This window comes from Pseudophryne corroboree, chromosome 1 (genome assembly GCF_028390025.1).
Source record: "Pseudophryne corroboree isolate aPseCor3 chromosome 1, aPseCor3.hap2, whole genome shotgun sequence".
Taxonomy (NCBI): Eukaryota; Metazoa; Chordata; class Amphibia; order Anura; family Myobatrachidae; genus Pseudophryne; species Pseudophryne corroboree.
Genome location: NC_086444.1, coordinates 373,953,565 through 373,971,243, shown reverse-complemented (window position 1 = coordinate 373,971,243; position 17,679 = coordinate 373,953,565). Strand labels below are relative to the sequence as shown.

Sequence of the window (17,679 nt, the reverse complement as noted above, 5' to 3'; positions counted from 1 at the left end):
GTTGGGAGGTATGATTAAAGTCTTTTGCAAATTAATTCACAAGTATGTTATTCAGCATTGCTACAAAGCAGAGTGTGCACCAAATTGAATTTCCTGCTAATGGTGGTGTACCTTTGCTAAACGTAAGCACAGCTTAAATCGGGACTGCAGCACAGTATTTGCTAAACAGGTAGTAATTATGAGAAAAATAGATCTGACCTAGCATAGAACAGGTGCATGCTGTCATTCAGGTGACATTTATGGAAACTGGAAAGGGCAGGTTTTCTAAATATAGGGTATTTGTGCCTATTAAATTTCTGCTCCACAAATACAGTACATTTCTGCAATAATAGCACAGATATGCATTGTGCAGATTGGTACTTGACAGTGACTTTATTTTATAAAATAAGATGTAGTTCTATTCCGTGATACAAATGTACATTGTCACTCTCCAAACTTTATCATATCTGCTAATACACTATAACATGTTACCAGAGGTAATCAGCATCTGTCCTCAAGAACCACCAGCAGGACGTGCTATGACGCTTTTCCTTTCATACAGCAGATCAGGTAATTACTGCTCAAGTGATTAAATATGGTCTATCACAAAGGAATGGGGTCTTTGTTTGTTGGTTATTAAATGAACTGAATATTCCTAGAAATTAAATGTTAGAAAAACAAGCAAGTCTACTGCTGCCTGGAGGGGTTGGGTATTATTTGCCAGCGTTTGGGATGCCGATGGGCAGAATACTCCACCCCCCACCGCCCCCACCCCCGCGGCTTACCACTTTGGCAGTTTGGTGGCTTGCCGTTCGGCATCCTGGGTGTCAGGATTTCGGCGCCGGGATGTTGAACCTATTTAAGATGCCGGTGTCGAGATTCCGGCGCCAGTTTTCTGACTGACAGGATCCCGGCAGCCAGGATCCAGACCAGATCCCACCTGGAGAGTGACTGGTAAACGGGATTATATACTTTGTCCCTCTACTCACATAGTTTAGGGCAGAGCTTCTCAAATGACACCATTGCAGTCCAGGTTTTAAGGCTATCCATGCTTGAGCACAGGTGAATTGATTAGTACCTCAGTCAATTTGATATAACCATCTGGACTCAAGCATGGAGGTCCTAGAAACCAGGACTATAATGGTGGAGTTTGTGAAACTCTGGTTTATGAAATATATTTGTGCATATCATATCTTCCAACCATCACATTTAAGCGGGACAGTCCCATTTTTCGTGCACAGTCCCACCTTCTCATCCGTGGCCTCTCTTAATGAGGGTTACACACCTAGAGAAGTGTGCTGAGCAATCTATCACAGACCGCTCAGCACACATCTCTCCCCCCGCTCAGCACTCAGCGCAATGTGTGCTGAGCGAGGGGGTGGGGGAGGGGGGGACCGATAACTTCACACAGCGCTATCGCTGCAGGCATGCACACGGAGAGATCTGTGCTTAACTTCTAAACAATCTAGTCAGATTGCTTAGAAATTAAGCACGGATCTCTCCGTGTGTACCCCCCTTTACATGCTGCTCTATTAAAATGACTTAAAATTGTACAAAAAGAAAAAAAGTTGACGATACTGTGTACCACTGAGTACCACCAGAAAATCAGCACTATATATAGGCTTACCATATTGCCCCTTTAAATAGGGAAACTCATGAATTATACTTCAGGAATTACACAGGTTCTGTAGCTGGCTGACTTCAAACCTGCATTTCACCTGGTTTTAAGCAGCTAGAGAACCTTTGTAATTCATTAGTGTCCCGGTTCAAGGGATACTATGGCAAGCCTAACTAAATATAATTTATTAACTTATGTACCCGAGTTGGTGTAAATTTCCAGTTATTAAGTCAATGATTAATTATATTACGTTATTAAGGCAATGATTATAATTAATTATCAATGAGTTGGATGTAAGTGTCAACATATTAAATATAATTAGTAGCTTAGTAGCTCTTCCAACACACCCATGAGGTAGCTGCCCAGTGTCTTTTTGCTTTTGGGGTGTCGCCAGTAGCCCTCAACCCCAGCTTTTCTTTCTTTTCAGTTTTAGCATCACTTTTCCATTCGCTCATCACTAGCAAGAAGGGATTAAAGATTTCTTTGTTATCAATGTTGCTTTTCCAAGGCTCTTGGGTTCACAACATTTTTGTCTTCCCACCTTCACTTCTGTCAGTTATTTTAGTTAATTTATGTCTGGTTATTTTAGTCAGTTATTTGAGTTATTTCATGTCATTGAATTATGGTAATTTCTGACATTTATTACAGTTCATTAAAGTTTTCATCGAAATTCATCCAGTGGCAGGCCCAGAACAGGCTCCTTGGGTCAATGTATCCTGTTTGAAACTACTTAAGTGAGACACTTCTTGAACCTGGACAAGAGAGAAACCAGGTTCGACTGTGTGTATATATATATATATATATATATATATATATAATGGGTGTCTATAATGAAGGTTCACCTATTCCAAGCAATCTGCAGCAAAGATTACTTATTGGAATGTCGCCAATTATTCAGTACATATTAATGAGGCCATGGGAAGAAACTGACACCAAAGAAAATGAGTTAATAAAATCACCACCAGGGGGCATATTCCATCCTGTAAGGTAGCAGATATGCAAGTTTCCTTTAGCGCGTCAAGCAGAGGTGGGGCTCAAGCGCAGTCCAAAATTCAGTTAGGGAAGACACACCAACTACCACCACAAACGCTGCCAAACATCGCCTTCTGGGACATACTGGCAGCCCCACCTCTGCAGCTGCCACCTGCAAGGACGTTCAGGAACAGAGCATTTTGTCCCTTCTGGAATGGGTCATGTTGGGAGGTATGAGATTTTTAGATACACCAATAAAACTGTAATAAAAGCAATTAAAATATATTTATATTATACAAAGGAGAACACTTTAAATATCAAGTGGTTTTGAAAGTTTAGATGTCAAAAATGTCAATAGTAGAGCATGAGCTGAATCCAAATTGTAATGTGCATATATAGATACTGTACCTCTTCATCTGTGTATCAAACTTCTTGCAATATGACTTTGGCATTCTATGTATTGACTACTTTCTTTCCAAAGATCATATTAATGCTCTGCCCATACATGGGAAGTTCACAGTCTCATTAATACTCATAAATATTTAGGCATATACCCTATACAAAGTATGTACCACCTTTGTGTTTGTTTTTTTGCATTTTATTATTTTTACATGAAAAAAATAAAATAGTTTTGAGCATTCTTACTACTCAACACAAAATACAAATAAACACAATTGATTATTTAAGCGTCAGTTGTCTTCACAGGTCACATAACTAATTGGAGTCCACCTGTGTAAAAGGGACCATGTTTCAATTGAATACAAAAAATGCTTATATCTCTTCCACTCACCCTACCAGCCTCTGTCCTCTCCCTTCTGTTATGGTGTGTACACACGGTGAGATATTTTCTTACGATTTTGACTATATAGTCAAAATCGTAAGAAAAGTTAGTGCAGATCGCAAGGTTAAAGTCACCTTGCGATCCCGATTCGATGCGCGGTCCCGTGCGGTTGGCATCGCAAGCCTAGATAGACTGTGCAGGCAAGTCAATTTTGACTATCTCTATAGAAGAGATAGTCAAAGTTAACGCTTAGCCAAGATCGCACATAGCCAGTATCGCAAGCACACTCATTATGTGCTTGCGATGCCGACCTAGCCCCTGTCGCATAGTGAGTATCGGGCATAGCACGAATCTATCACCGTGTGTATGGGCCTTTACTGAGACCGAGATATTCACTCTCATCTCCAACTCTACCTCAGCTTAACTTCCTTGACTATAATCCCTCCCCTACATTTCTAGACTCATTGCTGTCAACTACTTCTCCTCTCTTCCACTGATGGGCCCCTCACATTCACCCTGGTTGCCTCCTTGAATGCCTGTCTCCAAGATTTCTCCCACTCTGTGCCCCTTCCCTGAAACCCACTTCCTTGCCAAGTCAAGATTTTTACAAAACAAAAAAGCAGCAGCAAACTGTGCTGGGTCAAACTGAAAATATAAAAAAATTATAACAATACTCTAAAGGTGCCCCATAATTAAGACAACATGTATTAAATCTAACAATATAAAAAAAATTCTATTACCCTTAGTGCGGCTAGGAAAAAGACTATACATCAGCGCTGGATTGACACCACTGCCCCACAAAATAAGATTTTACTTAAAGGTAAATCTATTTCTCGTAGTCCGTAGAGGATGCTGGGACTCCGTAAGGACCATGGGGAATAGACGGGCTCCGCAGGAGATAGGGCACTTTAAGAAAGCTTTGGACTCTGGGTGTGCACTGGCTCCTCCCTCTATGCCCCTCCTCCAGACCTCAGTTAGGGAAACTGTGCCCAGAGGAGATGGACAGTACGAGGAAGGATTTTTGTAAATCTAAGGGCGAGATCCATACCAGCCACACCAATCACACCGTATAACTTGTGATAAACTATCCAGTTAACAGTATGAAAACAACATAGCCACGGTTCAACCGATAAACTATAACATAACCCTTATGTAAGCAATAACTATATACAAGTCTTGCAGAAGAAGTCCGCACTTGGGACGGGCGCCCAGCATCCTCTACGGACTAAGAGAAATAGATTTACCGGTAAGTAAAATCTTATTTTCGCTAACGTCCTTGAGGATGCTGGGACTCCGTAAGGACCATGGGGATTATGCCAAAGCTCCCAGACGGGCGGGAGAGTGCGGATGACTCTGCAGCACCGATTGAGCAAACAGGAGGTCCTCCTCAGCCAGGGTATCAAACTTATAGAACTTTGCAAAGGTGTTAGACCCCGACCAAGTAGCTGCTCGGCACAACTGTAATGCCGAGACCCCTCGGGCAGCCGCCCAAGAAGAGCCCACTTTCCTAGTGGAATGGGCCTTAACCGATTTCGGTAACGGCAATCCTGCCGTAGAATGCGCCTGCTGAATCATGTTACAGATCCAGCGAGCAATAGTCTGCTTTGAAGCAGGAGCGCCAACCTTGTTGGCCGCATACAGAACAAACAGAGCTTCAGTCTTCCTGATTCTAGCCGTTCTGGTCACATAAATCTTCAAAGCCCTGACCACATCCAGGGACTCGGAATCCTCCAAGTCCCGTGTAGCCACAGGCATGACAATAGGTTGGTTCATATGAAAAGATGAGACCACCTTTGGCAGAAATTGAGGACGAGTCCTCAACTCTGCCCTATCCACGTGAAAAACCAAGTATGGGCTTTTATGTGATAAAGCCGCCAATTCTGAAACACATCTAGCCGAAGCTAATGCCAACAACATGACCACTTTCCACGTGAGGTATTTCAACTCCACAGTTTTGAGTGGTTCAAACCAAGGTGACTTGAGGAAACGTAACACCACGTTAAGATCCCAAGGCACCACCGGAGGCACAAAGGGAGGCTGAATATGCAGCACCCCCTTCACAAAAGTCTGTACTTCAGGAAGAGAGGCTAATTCTCTGTGAATGAAATGGATAAGGCCGAAATTTGGACTTTTATGGACCCTAATTTTAGGCCCAAAGTCACTCCTGTTTGAAGGATGTGAAGCAGACGGCCCAAATGGAACTCCTCCGTAGGAGCAGCTCTGGCCTCACACCAAGAAACATATTTCCGCCATATATGGTGATAATGTTTTAACGTCACGTCTTTCCTAGCCTTGATCAGGGTAGGAATGACTTCCTCCGGAATTCCTTTTTCCGCTAGGATCCGGCGTTCAACCGCCATGCTGTCAAATGCAGCCGCGGTAAGTCTTGGAACAGACAGGGCCCCTGCCGCAGCAGGTCCTGCCTTAGAGGAAGAGGCCACGGATCTTCTGTGAGCAACTCTTGCAGCTCCGGATACCAAGTCCTCAGTGGCCAATCTGGAACAATGAGGATTGTTCTGACCCTGCTCATTCTTATTATTCTCAACACTTTGGGTATGAGAGGAAGAGGAGGAAACACATAGACCGATCTTAACACCCAAGGTGTCACCAGAGCGTCTACCGCTACCGCCTGAGGGTCCCTTGACCTGGCGCAATACCGCTTTAGCTTTTTGTTGAGACGGGATGCCATCATGTCGATTTGAGGCAGTCCCCATCGATCCATGATCTGTGCGAAGACTTCTTGATGAAGTCCCCACTCTCCCGGATGCAGGTCGTGCCTGCTGAGGAAGTCCGCCTCCCAGTTGTCCACCCCCGGGATGAACACTGCTGATAGTGTGCTTACATGGCCTTCCGCCCAGCATAGAATCCTGGTCGCTTCTGCCATGGCCACTCTGCTCCTTGTTCCGCCTTGCCGGTTTATATGAGCCACTGCCGTGACGTTGTCCGACTGAATCAGAACCGGTTTTCTCAGAAACAATTCCTCCGCTTGACACAGGGCGTTGTATATGGCCCTCAACTCCAGGACGTTGATGTGGAGACAAGTCTCTAGGTTTGACCAGAGACCTTGGAAATTTCTTCCCAGTGTTACTGCTCCCCAGCCTCGGAGGCTTGCGTCCGTGGTCACCAGGACCCAGTCCAGAATGCCGAACCTGCGACCCTCTAGCAGGTGAGCACTGTTCAGCCACCACAGGAGAGATACCCTGGTCCTGGGAGACAGGGTGATCCTTTGATGCATTCGTAAATGGGACCCGGACCACTTGTCCAAGAGGTCCCATTGAAAGGTCCTCGCATGGAACCTGCCGAAAGGGATGGCCCCGTATGAAGCCACCATCTTCTCCAGGACCCGCGTGCAATGATGCACTGAAACCTTTTTTGGTTTTAAGAGGTTCCTGACCATGGCTATGAGCTCCTGAACCTTTTCGATCGAAAGAAAAACCTTTTTCTGGTCTGTGTCTAGAATCAGGCCCAAAAAGGTCAGACGCGTTGTAGGGACTAGCTGGGACTTCGGTATATTGAGAATCCAGCCGTGTATCTGCAACGTCTTCATGGACACAGACACACTGTCCAGAAACTTCTCCCGAGATCTCGCCTTTATGAGGAGATCGTCCAAGTATGGGATAATTGTGACCCCCTGCCTGCGCAGGAGCACCATCATTTCCGCCATTACCTTGGTGAAAATCCTCGGGGCCGTGGAAAGCCCAAACGGCAACGTCTGAAATTGGTAGTGACAGTCCTGCACTGCAAATCTCAGGAACGCCTGATGAGGGGGGAATATCGGAACATGAAGGTATGCATCCTTTATGTCCAGGGACACCATCCAATCCCCCCCTCCAGGCTGGCGATGACCGCCCTGAGTGATTCCATCTTGAACTTGAACCTCTTCAAGTACAGGTTCAGAGATTTTAGGTTTAAAATGGGTCTGACCGAACCGTCCGGTTTCGGAACCACAAACAGGGTCGAGTAATATCCCTCTCCTTGCTGGAGATGAGGAACTGTGACAATCACCTGTTGAATATACAATTTTTGGATTGCCGCCAACACTAGCTCCCTCTCTGACGGGGAAGCTGGCAGAGCCGATTTGAAAAACCGGCGAGGAGGCAAGTCTTCGAATTCCAGCCTGTATCCCTGAGAAACAATCTCTAATGCCCAGGGATCCACCTGCAAGTGAACCCAGACGTGGCTGAAAAACCGAAGACGAGCCCCCACTAGATCTGCCTCCCCCTGGGAAGCCCCAGCGTCATGCTGTGGACTTTGTAGAGGCCGGGGAGGACTTTTGCTCTTGGGAACTAGCTGTGTGCAGCTTCTTTCCCCTACCTTTCCCTCTGGCAACAAAGGACGATCCCCGTACCTTTTTGTTTTTATTGGAACGAAAGGACTGCATTTGATAATGAGGTGCCTTTTTTGTATGCTGCGGGGGGACATAAGGTAAGAAATTCGACTTACAAGCCGTAGCCGTAGAGACAAGGTCCGAGAGGCCGTCTCCAAACAACTCCTCCCCTTTGTAAGGCAAGGACTCCATATGCCGCTTTGAATCGGCATCTTCCGTCCACTGTCGGGTCCACAAGAGCCGCCTAGCAGAAATAGACATAGCATTTATTCTGGAGCTTAATGAACAAATGTCTCTCTGAGCATCTCTCATATACAAGGCAGCATCTCTGATATGCTCTATGGTCATTTGAATAGCATCCCTATCTAAGGTGTCAATCTCCGTAGATAAGGAATCTGCCAATGCCACAACCGCACTACAAACCCAGGCCGACGCCATAGCCGTTCTAGCAATAGTACCTGAATGAGTGTAAATGTGCTTCAAGGTAATTTCCTGCCTGCGGTCAGCAGGTTCCTTGAGGGAAGCCGTATCCTGAGAAGGCAGTGCCACCTTTTTGGACAAGCGTGTCAGCGCCTTGTCTACTTTAGGCGAAGATTCCCAGCGTATTCTATCAGTTTGTGGAAAAGGATACGCCATAAGAATCCTTTTGGGAACCTGTGCTCTCCTATCCGGAGATTCCCAAGCCTTTTCGCACAATTCACTTAGTTCAAATGAGGATGGAAAGGTGACTTCAGGCTTTTTTCCTTTATACATGTGTACCCTCGTGTCAGGGACCGGGGTTCTTCAGTAATATGCAAAACCTCTTTAATGGCAATAATCATGTACCGAATACCTTTTGCCACCTTCGGCTGTAATTTTGCATCTTTATAGTCGACACTAGAGTCAGTATCTGTGTCGGTATCTGTGTCATCGATCTGGGATATGGTGCGCTTCTGAGACCCCGCAGGGCCTGGCGCCACAGGGACAGGCATGGACTGGCTACCTGACTGATCCCTAGCTTCTAGGATATAGAGAGAAGACAAATCTCTGGTGGTATGCCAGTCCCACTCTCCCGGCGCTTATATATATAAAAAAATATATATATAATTTTTCTATGTAAAAATACAACCAATATAGGCAGACAGCAGCGTATGTTTTGAGGCTTGGTTAGAGTCTCTAGCATAAACTAAACGAAAAAAGATCTATAAAACATCGCGCTTTAGAATGTATAATATAATTGTATCAAATATAACAATGTAACAATAAAAATTGATTTTGAAAAAAATGGCTGTGAAGTAGTCAGAAATGAGGTTGGGAGACTGTCCATGAATAATCAGAAAAATACATTTTATTTTATACCAAATAATCCATCATATGGAAAAAAAATAGACATATATCTAGTTTTAAGAAAGCATCAATTATACATGGCTTGGCTATTATACTAACTCTAATTTAATTTAAAAGCTGTGTTATAATAAGATGAACACTAAAATGTCCTTTTAGGAACCAATATATTTCAGTAATTGCACTCTTTTGAAAGATCCACACAGTTATAAGTGATGGCTTTAGGTGCCGGCGTCCCGGACGCAGTTTTTAGTTCAGAATGGACTGAAGACCGCTGTCTGTAAATCTCACAAATGTGAACAAGTAGTCTCTCCTATCCCGGTGGTGAGGCTAACACCGCGCCGGGTATGAGGTAACGTATGTCCGTATAACGGATAGACTCAAAGGACTCACCCGTCTCCCCGCTGAGATGTTTAGTACCGTCTCTCTGCTCCCGGTGGTGAGGCCGTCACCGCCCCGGGTGACGTATTCGGAGTGTTCGTTATTATTACCCGCAGAGATCTCGTCGTCTGCACAATGCAGCGTGATGGTGATTAGCTGACGGGTTGACAGGCGGGTTAATACCAATTGTAATACAGGAAGGAGCCCTTTGATGATGATAAGCAGCGGTATCTCTGCAAGTTATTATCCAAAGCCAAACGGGTTCTATCACGGTGGACCGGTGCAATGCTGATTATTCAATGGTGTCAACGCGTTTCGTCCCACAATGCCTTGGGAATTCCTCAGGAAATGATCCCTAGCTTCTGCCTTGTCTAACCTTTTATGCAATAGATTAACATTTGCATTCTAGTCATTCAGCAAATCCACCCATTCCGGTGTCGGCGTTGGCGACATGACATTCAAGCACTCCCCCTCCACATTAAGCGAGCCTTCCTCGTCAAACATGTCGACACACGCGTACCGACACACTTCACACACACAGGGAACCCCTTTCCTGAAGACAGTATCCCTGTCAAGGCCCTTTGGAGAGACAGAGAGAGAGTATGCCAGCACACACCCCAGCGCAATGATCCTGGAGACCAACACAAAATGTTTTTCCCCAGCAGCGCTGTATAATATGTTATCCGACAATTATGTGCCCCCCCCCCCCTCTCTTTTAAACACCCCTTCACCGTGTGTAAGCAGGGGAGAGTCCGGGGAGCTTCCTCTCAGCGGTGCTGTGGAGAGAAAATGGCGCTGGTGATGTATATTGTCTTTTGCCATAAGAGGTGTTTATATTGCTGCCCAGGGCGCCCCCCCCTGCGGCCTGCACCCTTACAGTGACCGGAGTGTGTAAGGTGTATGGGAGCAATGACGCACAGCTGCAGTGCTGTGCGTTACCTCCGTGAAGCTGAAGGCTTCTGCCCCCTGACGACTTCTGTCTTCTGTTCTTCTAGCTCTGTGAGGAGAACGGCGGCGCGGCTCCGGGGGTGGACGCCCAGTAAGAACCTGCGTTCACCCCCTCTGGAGCTAATGGTGTCCAGTAGCCGAGGAAGCAGAGCCTATCTTAGACAAGAAGGTCTGCTCCTCTCTCCTCAGTCCCTTGATGCAGGGAGCCTGTTGCCAGCAGTGCTCCCTGTGAAAAAGTAGAAAAAGTAGAGAAAAAATCCAAACAAAAATGCTTTTAGGCAGAGAACTCAGGAGAGCTCTCTGCAGTGCACCCATCCTGCTCTGGGCACAGTGTAAAACTGAGGTCTGGAGGAGGGGCATAGAGGGAGGAGCCAGTGCACACCCAGAGTCCAAAGCTTTCTTAAAGTGCCCTATCTCCTGCGGAGCCCGTCTATTCCCCATGGTCCTTATGGAGTCCCAGCATCCTCAAGGATGTTAGAGAAATTCCCTTATTTTTTACCAAGCTTCACTTTCTATTCAAAATGGACTGGGTAAAAGCTATTATAGACAAAGGTAAACAAGTAGAATGTTTCTTTGTTCTGTGGGATTTTGTATATATCATGCGTTCATCTTGCTACAAGGCAACAAATACACTATAACCCCAAGAACACTACCTGGTATCTCACGAGGTTGGCAGCACAGGATCCACCTGTTACTTTGGTCTAATAAGGTGTAACTGGTCGACGGCCTCTCCCATTGTTACCATGTTACATAATACAACTAAAATACATTGAACTGACTCTTGTAATTTTATACAGGCACTGTTTTATTATACCACTGTAAACATTTATTATTATTTATTTTTTTCTCCATGTCACTACAAACTATTTTTTGGATTTTGTGTTCCGACTGTATCTCCGGATGTATCTGACAAGCTGTAATGTCTCAATAAAAAAAATTATATATATATATATATATATATATATTACAGTAACAATCAATAAAAAATACAAGAAAACACATAAAAGGCTACTTAGCAATGACATTTCTGCTACTGAGAGAACTTCTATAAACCTGCATCGTGTCCTCCTTTTGTCCGAAGTGCAGGTACAGTATGTGTATAACTGCTTTTGCCAGTTTTAGAATCAAGTCAATGTAAGCAAATTAATGTTAAGCCAATAGATCTTACAAATTATTTTTGGTCGGTTAAAGCATGCTGCAGTTTTCCAAGTCTTAGCTGTTATCACCAGGACTATTAGCAAATTCCTTGATGACTTCTCAATCCAAAATGTAGTTGCATCAGTACTTGTTAAGGAGTTAAATTACTGTCATTAAGACGGTTGTCACTTGATCTTCAAATATAGTGCAAATGCCTGGCGGATTTTAGCGAACAATATGATAGGTAGGATTCCACACATTAGGTTCTGACTAGTTTGTGTGTCTCGCAGCAGCTTTGCATTTGCAGTCCTTAGCAATGCAAATGCAAGTGGCGGTGCATACCATCTCCTCCCTGCAATTGCGATGTGATCACATCTCAGATGAATATCGTGACGGCCGGCAGAGTGACAAGGAAACAGTCTCCTTGACATGCAAGGCCAAGAAAACTGTATCTTGCGACGCAGTCCTTGGCCTCACTACTTTTGAAAAATGGGGGTGACGTCCTCGTTTTCCCGAATGTCGACTGCCCCCGCCCCTCCTTTCAAATGCCCCTGCTAGTCAATCAGGCAGAGGCGTTTGCATACTTGCATCGCGATCACAGGACCCATTCTGCACCATACCAATAACCAGGGCCGTCATTAGGTGTGTGCCAGCGGTGTGTTGCACCTGCACTGAAGGCGCATCCGCTGGCACACGTGGCTGGACCGTACAAATATTGGAGCGCCCGGCGACCTGGTTTATTACTTCCAGCCCTGGCAGCTATCAGCTCAGTAATTGCACCCTGATATGGGGGGGGGGGGGGGGGGGGGGGCACCAATGCCATTTCTTGCACACGGCGCTAAAATGTCTAGTTACAGCACTGCCAATAACCAACGATGATACACAAGAGAATGCAAACAGTTGGTTACTGCTGACATTCACATGAAGATCAAAGAACATTCAAAAGCACGTTTGGGAAAAGGTAAAGAGGCATATATTAATTTTGTCATTCATAGTTTAGGATTGTCTAACTTTAGTATAATTTGAATATATTATGTTTTCAGAAGGGAAAGGCTCTGATGTTTCTTTCTCTGCCGGCTGCCGCACAGAAAGAAACATCAGAGCCTTTCCCTTCTGAGTCCCGCTGCGTCCAGCGGGGCTGTGCGCTGATGTAGTCTCTCTCCTGGCTCCAGGTGCAGCCGTTGTTAGCTGCTCGTGTTGCGGCCGATGATAAGGCCGTGCTGTGGGCTTCCTCCTTGTTTAAAAACGACTCCCCAACGCGTTTCATGCAATTACATGCACTTTTTCGAGGAGTGGAAATGAATGAAATGTCTTTATTGAATTACGTTTTTTTATATTAAAAAGTACCGGTACTTTACTACATCAGCGCACAGCCCCGCTGGACGCAGCGGGACTCGAAGCGCCGCCAGCCCTGCCGGCTGCCGCACAGAAAGAAACATCAGAGCCGCAGCGGCTCAGGAACATCAAAGTACAGGGAAAGGTAGGGCAATCACCTGCAAACCAGGACTAATTAAACGAAGTGTTGCTGGCTACTCCATAACATACTCACTCAAAGGAGTGTAAACATTTCTTATTAATCAAATATCTTTTTTACAGATACCGCATTTTCTAAATAACATTTATATTTCACCTATACGCCCACATATATTCATATAGCTTACATAGCGCTATCTATTAATCATTACAAATGTGATGTCACGTGGCTATCCTGAAAACAGTCCCATCCCGCCCCCATTTGGGTTGCCCCCCCTTCAATGCCGCAACGATGCCCCCCTGACGGCCGCCAATGTCAATCACACTGCGTTGCATCCTTCCTGGATGTGGCCGCATTGCATAAGGTCTCGTAGCTGTGTGTGAACGTGCGGATGCTTCTGCATGTGAATGCGTGGCTGCATCCAGGTCTGAATCAGCCCCAAAGTATATTTGGCAAATCCTGTTGAAGAAACCTACTTTTGTGTCTGTTATAAAGTACTTTTGCAGTTTGTTATAGTATCAGTAACAACTAAAATCCTTTCAGAAAACAGGTTTGTCTATATAATGTACATTATGTCATTTTGACACCATCCATAACTTAAAGCTTAGGCTACAAAATATCTTGGTCTCATATATTTTAAACTACAGTAATCAATAGCAACAAGATATTTATAATTATCTAATGTTTATTAGAGTTAATTGCTGATCATTTGCTGTTGATTACTGTCCATTTATTTTTGACACATTGGGGAAGATTTGAAGAAGGGAGCAAATAAAAATAAATAAATTAATTAATTAATAAAGCAATAACTTTGCACATGGGGAAACCAAGCCGCAAAGCAAGGCGTGCAAATACATTTATTTAATTATATATTTATTTATTTATTTATTGCTTATAGGGTAAATACAGCTCACAAATATTTTGCAGCTTCCTTTTTATACTGCAGCTCCAAAGCTAGGTACACATATCAATACCTGACATATCAAAGGAACAATCCACTGGGTTTTTTTTTCTGACAGTTGAAATAATCCAGAGAACATCCGATTTCCTGTATACACACTACACAATTAACATTCCTATAGGAATAATATATTTCCCTAAAGCAGATTTTCAAATGTCTGTACACCACAATGCGTTTGTTGTTACATTTACCCTGTCAGGATGGACAAATGTAATGCAATACTCCTGACGTCGGGAGGCAATCAATTAGGCTTATGTAAGACATGATGTGTGTACGGTACACACTGTGCAATAATCGGGCCGACCAGCCGAGAATTGTGTGTAGCTAGCACAGAGCTGTAACAGGGCTTTAATGGTCTCTCATATAATAGGGCATGGCCAGACAGCACCCAGGAGCTCAGCAGTGCACAAAGGGGGTCATTCTGACCTGATTGTAGCTGTGCTAAATTTAGCACAGCCACGATCACTTACATAGACATGCGGGGGGATGCCCAGCACAGGGCTAGTCCGCCCCACATGTCAGACCCCCCCCCCCACACACACACACACACACAAGTACAAAAGGATCACACAGTGGCGGTGCTTTTGTACTTGAAGATAACTCCCAGCCAGCGCAGCTCCTGTGGCTGGTCGGGAGTTACTCGTCGCTGCCCTGGGTCGCAGCGGCTACGTGTGACATCACAGCCGCTGCCCCCCCCCCCCCCCCCGCGCACGGTCCGGCCACACCTGCGTTAGCCAGACCGCGCACACAAAACTGTGGCCAAACGCCGCCGTGCCGCCCCCTCGCGCCCAACGACTGCCTCTGCCTGTCAATCAGGCAGAGGCGATTGCTAGGCAACGACAGACGTCGGCTGTCAGCCATGTGCCGGCGCACTGTGGCGCTGGCGCATGCACAGTTCTTACCTGATCGCTGCGCTGCGATAAACTGCAGCGAGCCATCAGGTCAGAATGACCCCCAAAGTGTCTAGAAGATGCTCTGTGAAGCTGTATACACGCCAGAGTGTCTGTCTGTAGTAGCTAAAGGACGCTATGTGTGGCACTGCCACACCGTTATTGGCTGCAGTGTTCTGCGTGGTGGCCTAATTCGCAGACCCCAGGTTATGGCCCTGAACTAGCACAAATCTCTGTGTACAGTTTATACCTGCCCCAGCTATACTTCAACGTGATTTTGCCATGGTGCAAATATGCTCCTATTTTTGCTTCTATTATTAGTAAATTAGTGCCATGTTGGAGGGTGAATAGTTGCAGGGCATGGTGTTATGAAACAATAATCCTTTTCATGTGACATCTTAACCCACTTTTACATACAATTTCAAATAAAAACCCAAGTTACTACAGATAGCTAAACAAAACAGGTGTAAAACAAGTAATACTATACCAAGTTGAAACTATTATTATTTTAACACACACTTTTTGAGGAAGTTTTTTGATGAGTATTATACATGTAACTGAAAATAGCGCCAGCAACTTAGGTCTAAAAAATGAATCCTGCGTGTTATGAGGTGTTACGCTAAAAAGTGCCTAGCAGAAACCATCATTTCACTGTATCAAACTTTGCTGTTTATTTATTTAAGGCTAGATCGATCACTCATATTTAGCTTATATAACTCTTTCCTGTAAATTATAAAGTGACTGAGTTGACAGCTAAAACATTCCGGAGCAAAATGATAATGACACATACACTCTATGGAAATATATATATATATATATATATATATATATATATTAAGTATCCCATATCCAAATATTCAGAAATACGGAATATTCCGAAATGCGGACTTTTTTGAGTGAGATAGTGAAACCTTTGTTTTCTAATGACTCAATGTACACAAACTTTGTTTAATACACAAAGTTGTTAAAAATATTGTATTAAATGACCTTCAGGCTCTGTGTATAACATGTATATGAAACATAAATGAATTGTGTGGATGTACACACTTTGTTTAATGCACAAAGCTATTAAAAATATTGGCTAAAATCACCTTCAGGCTGTGTGTATAAGGTGTATATGAAACATAAATGCATTCTGTGCTTAGAATTAGGTCCCATCACCATGATATCTCATTATGGTATGCAATTATTTAAAAAAAAAAGATAAGAAAAATCCAATATCCAAAATACTTTTAGTCCCAAGCATTTTGGATGAGGGATACTTTATATATATATATATATATATACGTTCTTGGGTTTTCTGGATAAAAAAGTGTCTCTGTATTTCAGGTGATGCCTACATAAAGTAAAACACAAATAAAATGACCCCATTCTTTACTTGTACTGTCCTTGGCACCCCCCATAGCCTTGTGTACTACTGGCTCTCCTCACGGGTTGGGTACGGAAACCCGACGCTCAAAATACAGCTGCCGGAATCCCGACTGTCAGAATGCTGGCAGAGCGGTGAGCGGAACAAAGCCCTTTGCGGGCTTGCCACGCTGCGGGCTTGGTGGCTCACTTAGCTCGCCACAGGTTCTATTCCCACTCCATGGGTTTCGTGGACACCCAGGAGTGGGAATAGCTGTGGCGGCACTGCCGGTATTCTGGCGGTCGGGATTCTGGTGTCGGTGTTTTGACCGTCGGGATTCCGACCGCCGGGATTTTAACAATATCCCCTGCTCACAGTGAGTGTAGGAGTGCAATCAATGATTATGTCTCTGTGTATATGACAATCACTGGGCAACTGCATCAGACCTTTATGGATTCTGGGGGATTTGTTAGAAATCATAAATACATTCATGCCAGAGAGCCATCAAAGCTTGCATATTGCAAAGATGGTCTAAACAGAGCTGCAGTAATTTACCTGGTATGTGCAGCTTATGTTTATAGTACTATTGACCTTGCTGGTGCATTTTAATGAGTGTGAAACTGCTAACAGGAACTGCCTAACAGTGACATGCTGAGGCCTCAGACTCCTGCTTTGTGTTAACCCCTGTGCTGCTGGAGAGATTTGCTGTTTGTAGGGTGTAATAATAGCAATACCTACTATAATCCTTTCATAAATGAGGGTCTGTTGTTACAGTGTAGTTTATGGAAATGACAGACAGAACTGTGACTGAAGGCTCAGCCTAATACATTTCCAGCAGTAATATTGAGAGAGAGAGAGAGAGAGAGAGAGAGAGAGAGAGAGAGAGAGAGAGAGTTGCACTCTTATTGATAAACATTGTGCAAGGATTTTTTTACAGGTGTGCCCCTATTTCTTCCTAGTAAAATTAGCTAAAGATAAAAAAAAACCTGTGAGTTATTTACTAACAGTGCAAAAATGTTGTAATTGGTAGCAACCGACCCTTGATTGTAATACTCTAACCTGTTTTAGAGCTCTTGGGCTTTGTTTTTTTGTTTGCTATTGGTTACTGCACATTGTCATTTCTATATACAGTATGGGTAATACATATCCTCCATTTTGAAATTAATATTGTTTTATATATTCTTGATATAGTAATAGGGCCATCCCATTATAAGATCCTCAATTTCCTTGACATCTGCACTGTACCAGCGGAATGGCATTATTATTATTATTATTATTATTATTATTATTATTATTATTGTGTGTCTGTAGGGAAGCACATAGTTCTGCTGCACCTGTCAGTGGGACAAGAGAACAAGTGTAAAATCTAACACAGAGATCAGAGTAGATGGGGTGGGAAATGAATGAGAAGGAAGGGGAAGTGAGAGCTTACAATGTAATCAAAGTAGTCTAATAATATTAGTCTGTAGCATACAACAGATTTCTAAAATTGACTTTTATTGTCAGCTTTAAAATTGAACAAATTGTTAGTGTATAGTTC

At 44.1% G+C, this 17,679-nt stretch overlaps 1 long non-coding RNA gene across 1 annotated transcript in view; it reads right to left on the bottom strand.

Moving 5' to 3' along the window:
• Positions 1–17,679, bottom strand: part of LOC134885862 (uncharacterized) — a 73,015-nt gene that overhangs the window by 53,279 nt on the left and 2,057 nt on the right. The window lies entirely within an intron of this gene.